We start from the raw sequence: 10,294 nt of genomic DNA on the forward strand, positions 1-10,294 counted from the left end.
GAAGCAGCAGAGCTCAGCTTTGAACTGACGCTGGCCTGACTCCAGAGCCCACACTCTCCCAATCTCCTACTTCCTGTCCATAATCAGTCAATGACCTTGGTTCTGAATTATAATCCTTTATAATTCTGACTCTCCTGGTCACATCCCATACCCTGAATTGTGTTATTCCATAGGTCCCAATGCTGAGTCTCCTTCTATATAAGAAATGAAAACGCCTATGGGAATTTTCATGTTCAAGAAATGTCTACCACTTTATAAGGAAAATTCTATCTTGCCAAATTCTAGTGTAATATGCTTGGCCCCCTTACCCTGAATTGATATGGGTTAAGAGAAGGTATGAGGGATAAAATAATATTGACATTGCTATTGTACAAATGATGAGTATGAATAATGTCATTTGCATCTCTCTTGCACTTGTTCTGATTGGCTCATGAGACTCCTAAGATATTAGTCCTGTTTTATACTTGCATAGCTTAGGTTGCCTTCTCAGGCACACAAATGCTGATTACTTCATTTCCAAAATGCTGGCTTCAGAAGAAACACTGACTGTGAAGTTTCATGTAATATAAACACTGAAAGATTTCACGACAGGCCTAACAGGTGGCCCTGACTTCTAGCTGCACAAAGAAGGGACTGTGGTGCAAGTGGGGCACTAGAAGGTGAGTTTAGAGCCTTTGGAGCTCAGGCAGCCCAGACAAGGGAGAGGTGATTGGCTGCTCAGTGAGTTTGGGTCCTAAGGGGATCCCCCACCACAAGTCCAAGGAAGTAATAAATTGCCTGCATTATTTTCTGTAATCTTAGAGAGAAATCAGTGCCCAATTAGGAGTGTTGTAGATGAATCCCCCAGTTATTTAGTCATTAAAGAAACAAAAATACTGAGAGTTCTCAATAAAGATAAAAAGACAGAGAAGAGAGAGGCCTAACTGTTGTTTCAACAGTTGTCAAAGATAACAGCTTTCTTGTCTGAAATGAGAGGAGACAGATCTGGCATTTTGCTTGGGAAGTTCAATTATTTGGAAAAAACACAGAGACAAAAAGACAATACTTAAGAGGTCCATCTGAGTATACCTAAGTGACTCCAAAGATATGCAGCAGTTTTTAAAAGAGCAGATATTAGGCCTAATGCCAGGCATGGTGTAGAGGTCTGAAAGAGTTAATCAATGTGAGCACCTTTCAAATAATTCATTCTTCCTTTTTTTGGCAGCACTGGGATTTGAACTCAGGTCTTCTTGCTTGCTCTAGCACATTGAGTCACGCCTCCAGACCTTTTTTTTCTCTGATCATTTTTAAGATAGAGTCTTGCTTTTTGCCTGCGCTGGTCTGGGCTACAATCCTCCTATTTATGCTTCCTGGTTTAGCAGCAATGTCAGGTGTGTGCCATAATGACTGGCTTTTTTTTTTTTTTCTGTTGAGTTGGGGTCTCAAGAACTTTTTGCTCAAGCTGGCTAGAACCACAGTTCTCCTGATGACAGGTATGAGCTTCCTTGGTTGGCTAGTAATTAATTCTTGAGCAGTGCCTTTATGACTGTAAGCTTGTCACTGAGTTTCCAAACCTGCTTGGCTCCCACTTCCTCAGGATGGGATGTTCTATTGCCCTTCCTGCTGAGCTGCTGAGGCAGGCTCATATCTCCTTACATGTTTTCACTTTGATACTTAGCTGTGCTTACTTGCACAGTCCACTTGCACTCTCCCAGCCCCCTACAGAAGATGTATGAAATATTATGGATAAAAGGGCATGAAAATCAAATTCATTCATTTTATATTTTCCTCACATTTGTATCAGCCTATTTTTCGTTTTTAAGCCTGCAATCTCTTTAGAAGCAAGCAGCATGGTTACTTTCTCTTCACCATAACTCCACGTTGTATGTGTTCTGCATTAAATAATAAAGAAGATTAATAATTAAATCAAAATGAAAAACTACTTGTTTCCTCTGTATGGTCCCAGAGACAGATTTCCTGGGCTGGTGCCAATTCAACAATGATGATTAGAGAATTGTCTAGGAGTGCAGAGGAGACAACAGTAAGAAGGCAAGATGATGTAAATATGCACGTTTGTATACAAGAGGAAAAGAAGGGATGTCGAGAGGAGAAAATGCACTAGGAGTGAGACACAACAGGAGTGAGAACCAGGGGTGTGGGGCACAACAGGTACAATTCCAAGAATTATAGCAGAAACCTATTGTGGGGCATACCGTATACCAGATTTCATTCTCAATGCCTTGTGTATATTAATTCATTTAATCACTTCAGAGAAGACATGAAGTGTTACTATTTCCCTCATTTTATACATGAGGAAACTGAGGTGCAGAAGGTGGGTAAACTGCTCTGAAGTAGTGTGTTGTTGATCTGGATTTTAACTCAGGATGACTGGCCCTACAGTCTCATTCAAAGTCTAAAGAAAGCAAAGAAAAGGGAACACCCCAGAATGCAAGAAAGATGAAAGAGACAATTGTCATGGGAGATAGAACAGAAAAGGAAAACTCAGTGTGAATAAGAGGCAATATGAAGAGAACAGGAGAGTTAGAGTAAGGGGTTGAGCAGGAGAAGGATAAAAGAGCAAAGGATGGAAAGGAAAGAGAGAGTGTGAGTGTAGACATCAAGCGAGATGGGGAAAAGGAAAGAACGATGAGAGAATCAATTGAGGGGACACATATCATTGGGTGCTTTCTGTTGGGAACTTCCCATTTGCCATCTTTTACCTTTTCCAGGTAGTGTCAAGGTAGGTACTGTTAGACCCATTTTCTAGAAAGTGAACTGAAGGTCTGAGACCTTGTTATTTCCTGGCAGAGCAAAAAGAAGTGCTGATGACTACAACATGACAAAGAAAGAAGTCAAAGGATGGCTCAATAAATGGAGCAGCACTGTGTTCATAGATTGGAAGACTGGATATGGTAAAGAGGTCCCCAAATTGACATGCAAGGTCAACACAGTTCCTAGCAAAAGATTTTCTTTTTGTATAGACAGGATAACTCTAAAATTTACATAGAAAGACAAAAGAATTAGCATAGATGAGATGAATTTTGAAAAGAACAAAGAACCAGTTTACCTAATTTTAAGACATTACATCGCTCAGTGAACAAGACTGTGGTATTGGGAGAAGGACAGACAATAGACCAGAGGAACAGAACAGAAAGTCCCAAAATGGGACTTCACAGAGATTCTCAGCTTACTTTCAATCCAAGTGCAAAGAAATTCAACTGAGGGAAGATGGCCTTTTCAACAAACGAAGAAGCAATCAGCCATCCATAGGCCTGCCTCACACCTTATACAAAAGTTAACTCAAAATGGGTCTTGGATTTAAATGTAAAAGATAAAACTATAAAACTTGAGAAAAGAATATAGGAGAGACTCTCCAAAATCCAGGGCAAGCAAAAAGCTCTTAGACATCACACCCAAAGGCACAAATCCCTAGAAAGAAAAACAGATAAACTGTATCATCAGTGAAAACATTGTTTGTAAAAGATCCCATTAAGAAAATAAAAAGATAAATTACAAATGAAAGCCACAGTGAAGGCAGGGGTATCATTTGGAAGGCTGATCATGATTTTGAAGCCAGCCCGAGCTATCTAGTAAGACTCTGCCTCAAAAAAAATCAAATTCAAAAATAAAAACAAAATCAACCAACCAAACAACCACCTTACAGTGAGATATTGCTACAAACCCATTAGAAAGGCTAAAATAAAAAACAGTAACACCACCAAATGTTGACAAGGATGAAGAGAAACTGGTTTACTGGTACAGTGCTGGTGGGAAAGTAAAATGGTAGTCACTGTGGAAATCAGTTTGACAGGTTTTTTTTTTTTAAAAACAAAAACAAAAACAACTAAACATACAACCATATGTTTATATAATCATATAACCCAGCAATTGCACTTCTGGGCATTTATCCCAGAGAAATGAAAACTTATGTTCAGACAAAAACCAGTACACAGATATTTATAGAAGCTTTATTTATAATGGCCCCCAATAGGGAACAAGTCAGATGTCTTTCAATGTTTAAATAAACTACAGTACATTCACACTATTACTCAGCAATTACACACCCGTGTACACACATGCATGCACACACACACACAGAGGAACCTGAATGAATCTCTAGGAAATTATGTTGAGTGAGAACAGCCAATCCCCAAAGGCTGCATTCTGTGTGATTCTATTTGTGTAGCATTCTTGAGATGACAAAAATTACAGAAATTGGAGAGAGCATTAGTAGATGCCAAGCGTTGAAGAGAGGCTAGGGTGGGTGAGAAAAAGGTGTGGTGATAATTAAGCTGCATAAAAAATACTCGTGTGGATGAAGAGGTGGCTTTATTGGCAATGATTTTATTCCTCTGGACAGTTTCACAAGATGCTACTGTAGACAGAGACTGGGTAAAGAGTATGGTAGATCTCCGTTTCATTTCTGAAAGTGCATGTGAACCTGCAAGTATCTAAAAATAAAAAACGTTTAATAAAAATATAAGAGCATGGATGCAGGTAGGAAAAGGGACTGAGGTAAAGAGCCACTAAAAGGCAGGTGTAACTGAGAGTAGGAATGAGAATAAGATAAAAGCAGAGGGAGGAAAAGAGCCACACTGAGGGAGAAGGAGCAGGAGAGGACATAAAATGTGTCTGAGTCTGAATACCCTGGAGAGGAGGTGGGGGAGACCCAAAGAGATGAGGTCAGGTCGGGCTGCCCCAACACCTCCCAAGGGTCCATGTCTAGGCCCAGGCTTGCATTTTCGGTCTTTGCTCTTCCAGCCTCCCTCCCACCTCCCTTGTGTCTAAACTGTGCTGTCTCCTCTCCAAGCCACTTCTTGAGTGGCCTCCACCTGGTCACCAACAGATCTGTTTTGCAAGGCTGGGTGGAAGCCTTTGCTTGTTGCCTCCTGGCAAAACCAGCCCTGCCTGTCTTGGCTCTCTGTGCATCTCTCTAGGGGCACTTACCACCTAGACTGTAACTTACTCCTGGACTTGTCTGTCTCTCCCACCTCCCCCAAGGTGAGACAGGTGTGGTGTGCAAATGACCTTCTGTCTCAGATGCCTGTACGAGGCAGGACTCCACACATATTTTTGAAGGGATATGAGTGAGTTTTCAAGTTCATCTGACAAAGGGCACTCTGCAAAGCAACCGAGGCCACCTGGCTTGGGCCAGAGAGGCCTTCTTATCCTGGTGTCCAGTGAGGTTGCTGGCTGACATGGCAACCTTCCTTTGTAAGGTTCCCTGAGGCCTGGACACACATGGCTTGTGTTAGCCCTAGAGATGGTAACCTTTCTGGACTAGAGGCAGAACCTCATGCTCATTGCTCTCCTGAGGCAGGATAGATGAAGAGACAGGGAGATTAAAATGAATAACTCGTAAAAGAGCCAGACTTGGGCTGGGAGGCATGGCTCAAGTGGTAGAGTGCCTGCCTAGCAAGCACAAGGTCCTGAGTTCAAACCCCATTCCCGCCAAAAACAAAAGGGCCAGACTCAGACAGTACAACCAGGAAGTAAAAACTGAAAAAATCAGAGGAGCAAGTTCTCCTCCCACCACTTTTTAGATGTTTAGTTATACGGATAGGAAGACATGAAGGGGCTATCTGTATCTGCTTTCTTCTTTCAGATATTAAGAAGCTGCAAACTCTTCCACTTATGGGTAAAGAGACAAAATTAGAAGGCATGCCTGGCAAAGAGAAGTCCTGAAACTCACCTATGGGCCCTGTGTTTTGGGTAGGCCTAGATCACATCTCCATGTTTTACCGTAACAATGAGCCTCCATGTGGCCACCTAGAACCAGTGTCTTATGATTAGGGGTTGCTTGACTACTGACCAGTGACCACGTATATTCTACCAGCTCAGGAAGTATAAAAAAACTCACCATTTTGAGTCTTTATTCCCATTTCCTACATGGGGAGCAGGAAATGTTTCTCCTTTTTCTTTCCCCATTTCTCCCTTTTATCCTGTTATATTAAAATAAATCCTTGCTAAAACTTCCACCTTGTAAGACACCTTCAAATTCTTTTCATGTGTGGATCTGAAGTTCCTGTGATTTTGTGTCCAAACTGAGAAGCTGAGGGAAACTGCTCATCCCTCATTTGGTGACAGTACCACTAGAATTAAATGACAAGTGCTCAGGGGCACAGTCTGGGTTGGGAGGGTGGTGGGGGGTTAGAATCAAAGAACAAAACATAGATCCAGGTCAGCCCCAGACAGCAACTGAGGTCTTCTTGGCTCTTGCTCTTCCCTCTCCCTTGTTCCTTTTTCTTTCTGAGCATAAAAAATAATACAGAATGATGGCATTGGACTTCCCTGGTTGTAAGACTGGGAGCCTGAAGTAGGACAGAAGGTGAGGGACGGGAAGCATACCCAGCCCCAAGCAACCAAGTGAAGAGCATAGGGTAGGGATATAAGCTTCATCTCCTCTCTTTGCACCAACTGTCTCCCTTCCTCCTGATCACCATGATCCTTGGTGACCAGGAAATGCTGTTGCCACATGCCAACTGATCAGATTCTCCATGACCTTTGCCCCCAGCCTGCTCTGGTCTGGAATGACAATAGAACTTAACATTTAAGTCCCAGCCAGGATCTCCAGGGTCATGTGTTAAAGGTTTGGCTCTGATATTTAACTCAACACAGTTCTTGGCAAGGGTTGTTGCCACCCTGGGCTCTGTGGACAAGAATAGCTCCCTTATCAGAATGTCAAGGTAGGAGGAACTGGATAGTGAGGCCAGCCACTCCATCCTTTGGGGTTTCAGTCTGCTCTGCTTTAAAATTATCTCAGAGAAAGCCATTTTACAAGTCCTTTTCATTCAAGTATTTTTATTCAGATGCCTCCCTACAATCCTTTGTCTCTGAACTCCCATTCTTCTGTTTTTAGAAAACACAGAAAAATTCCTACATGGCTGACAACTGTCTTAGTCCTCTGATGACAAGTCCTCACTTGGAAACACTGCCAGCGCCCAATGACCAGTTGATGGTTCACACACAGCGAAAAGTTTAATCCAAAATTGGCTCCTTTGAACTACCTAATGGATTCCTGGCCCCTGCTTTCTCTCCTTTGTCCTCCTACTTCCCCCCAACTCCCTCCCCCTCCACCACCAAGAAATCCAATCAGTATTGCCTTAGAAAATCCAAGTAAGCTTTTGCTAACATTCTCCTAAATGCAAAAGCCTACCCAAATGATTACATTCCAAAGCCTTTAAAATAAACTATTCCTAGCACATGCTAGGTGATCAATAAATAGAGGTTAAACTGATTTAAAAATAAAAACAGAAGTAGGTACAGTTTTCAGTTGCATGAATGCACAAGCTGGTAGCTTTGTCCACAGAAGACCACACAGAATTCTGTCATTTTTGAGAGCAAATGGGGCCTGGAGAATGGGCACTGTAGCCATTTCTTCCCTGCTGTGGGGTTCACTTCACCACAGATGACCAGAGAAGCCTTGGGCATCTCCCAAATTCTGGACAATAAGCCCAGTCAAGTGTTTACAGAAAGCCCCAAAGGGTCCTTGGTATGCAGCCTGCACCAGAGGCAGCAAGGCCGAGAAAATTTGGGATATACTCTGCACCGTCCAGGATGTGCCCGCAGCCACAGGGCAATGTGTGCAGGTAATCCCAATGAGATGAAAGAAGGCAGCTTTGCTTTGGGCCAGCCCTAGAGAGAGGGAGCTATGTGTGTCATCTCCTAAGCACTCTCTATCTCCTTGCCTCCTCCTCCAGCTGAAATGTTTACTGGCTGGAGGACACTTGTTCTCTGCTCAATGCAGACATGCTACTTCAGTAAGAAATGCTGCCTTTAGGTAGCACTTGTTATTAAAAGCAGCTCTGGGGAGGCTCTGCCTGAGAGCTGGGTCTCCTTTCTGTTGTAGAGCCATGTAACAAGTCCAGGGAAAACTGATTGAGGGGCGTGTGGAGCGTGCAGGCAAGCTCTCTGTGTGATACTGCCCCTCTTTCAATGGTGGCTCTGTGGCTGCTGTGCTTCCAAACAGCACACACCCTACACCCCAGGACTCCCACTGAAGGCCATGCCTTCTGCCTCTAAGCAGAATGGTGCACTTCTGGTTGGGTGGATAGTCTACAAGCCTGGGGAAGCAGAACAAGCTTTTTATGTCAGAGCCCAACTAGGGCTCTTTGCTCCAACTGCCTCAGCACTTGCTCTGCTCTGTTCATCTGCCAGAATCCAGAAAGCTGAGGGATTTACTGCTGTATGTTAGGACAGGCAATGGATCCAGGAAGCCAGAACTAAGACCCTGGATTTGAAGCTAGAGGACAAAGGTTTAGAAGGTAACCGCACAGCCACTTGGTGCTCAGAATTCTGTGAGCTTCCATCTCATCTATAAAACCAGACTCAAGCTCTGCCTCGCAGGTATAGTGTCTGGATTAACTCAGGAAACATGTCCTAGCTTGGCACCTTGCTTCCAAAAAGACTAGCTGTTTTTCACTATCTCTTTCCCACATGGGAACATGCTTTGCAAACGAGAAAGCCCTTGAATGCTTATGATGAAGATAAGGTATATTTGGGAGGCAGACCCAGGCAAGAACCTTTCTTTATAAGCTGTATACCTCAGGCAAGTTACACAGCCTCTCTGGGCTGCTATTTCTTACCTGCAGAATGAGGATGGTAATCTTTGCTTCTTTGAAGGGATCAAAAGAGAATAAAGTACTTGATCAGCCTCCCTATCCCCATGGATCACTGAAGGGGCTTTCAGATCTGGCCTGGGTATTGGGTAGCCTATACCTGTCACCACTCCCCCTCCTCATTTTGGGGGTGGCCTCTGGAACTTTGGGTACCAAACCTAGTCAGAAGAGCCAGCACTGACCTAAGTCTGCTCTACAGCCTAGGGGCAGGAGAGCCCCTCCCAGTGGCCTGGCCTAGCAGTCTGAGGTAGGTACAGACGTAACCCGGATCTCTTGAAACGAGAAAGAAGATCAGGACAAGGCTCCTTTCCCCTTTCCCTGTTTGCTTCCCTTGGACCCCGACTTCGGCCTTTCTGAACAGTATGGAAGATGTTTAGAAGAAGGGAGGTGTGCAGGAAGTGACCAGGGTGACAGGGAGCGCAGAAATAACAAGGCTGTATTCCGATTTGGCCAGACTTAAAAGAGAAGCAAGATTAAGTTGAGGATCTAAGGCGAGGGAGTTGCCACCCAACCCTGGTCCTCTCTGCCCCCTCCTGAACTTGCCGCCCTATTAAGGGGAGTAGTGTCCTCCTGCCCTCCTCCCAGGGACCAGGCTTCCCAAATCAAAGATGGGAGATTTGGGGCACCCCTTGTCTCCCTGCTCTAGTACCAGCAGAGATATTTCCTGTCCTCTGGAGGGTGGACTCCTGCTGCAGGGCAGCTGTATGCTAAGGACAGCTCCAATTTCCTGGCTGAACTTTGGACCTGCCTGGAGCTTTTCCTTATCCCTCAGTACCAATCTGGCAGCTTCCCTGTGAAAGCTTGCTGCTGGGGTAATGCACACCTTCAGAGTGTCCATCCTGCCTTCCAGAAACACTGTACTGGGGGGAGAAATGGAGGAGGAAAAGAAGCCAACTTACTTGTTGAGATCCGAGCTTCCAAGTCTGGCAGATGCTAACTTCTGGGATGTCCCTTAGAGACGGTGCAGGGAGCCTTTGGGGATTTTAAGGAATCGCTCCAGCCTCAGCCATTACCCGGCAGAGTGGCCGAAGCCTAGAGTTTCTCCCTTGTCGTGGGTCCCGTGGGCAGAGGCGTCTGAACCATTCTGTCCCTTCACTGGCCAGCCTCTTCGGTCACTCCCTTTCTCAAGCAAGACAGCTGCCAGAGGCGCTCGCTCTCTCGCTCTTGCTCTCTCTTTCCCTCCCTCCTTCCATCCCTCCTCTCCTCCCCGCCTCCCTCTTGTCTCCCAGGGTTCTCCTCCCTCTGCCCCCCTCTGGATAATAACGCGATTTAAAGGGCCACAGGCGAAGGCGGGAGGGGGCGGGAAGGGGGGTGGGAGTGGGGCAGGGGCTGCTTGTGAGCCCGGGACGCTCAATTCGGAAGGAGTCAGAAGGAGGACCAGGAAGGCAGAGAGAGCTGGAGCAGGCAGGCAGCCCTAAGTCCCCTTCCCCTGCCCACCGTCCCTCCTTCTCCCCAGGTTCGAGCCACCTCCCTGCTGTACCCAGGCTGGCGGTGCTGGGGGGCTGTGGCCAGGCAGGTGCACGGGGCAGAGACCTGTACGCGCGGGTGCGCGAGTGTGAGCGCCCCGTGCACGTGTGGGAACGCCCGCGTGCGCGTGCACGCGTGAGTACCTGCGTGCGGGAGTGTAGAGGGTGCGGTGCAGCAGACAGAAGAAACTCTTAGGGCAGAAAATACTGGCTCAGAGCCTTGGAGGAGCT

At 45.5% G+C, this 10,294-nt stretch overlaps 1 protein-coding gene across 2 annotated transcripts in view; it reads right to left on the minus strand.

Annotated features, from left to right (window-relative positions):
- Positions 1-9,800, minus strand: part of Kcnj5 (potassium inwardly rectifying channel subfamily J member 5) — a 30,347-nt gene extending 20,547 nt beyond the window's left edge. For both annotated transcript variants that reach the window (XM_020151208.2, XM_074066367.1), the window contains exon 1: positions 9,497-9,800. The gene's annotated coding sequence lies outside the window, so the exon portion shown is untranslated. The remainder of the gene's footprint in view (positions 1-9,496) is intronic.
- Between the last annotated feature and the right edge of the window lie 494 nt (positions 9,801-10,294).

Source organism: Castor canadensis, chromosome 2 (genome assembly GCF_047511655.1).
Source record: "Castor canadensis chromosome 2, mCasCan1.hap1v2, whole genome shotgun sequence".
NCBI lineage: Eukaryota > Metazoa > Chordata > Mammalia > Rodentia > Castoridae > Castor > Castor canadensis.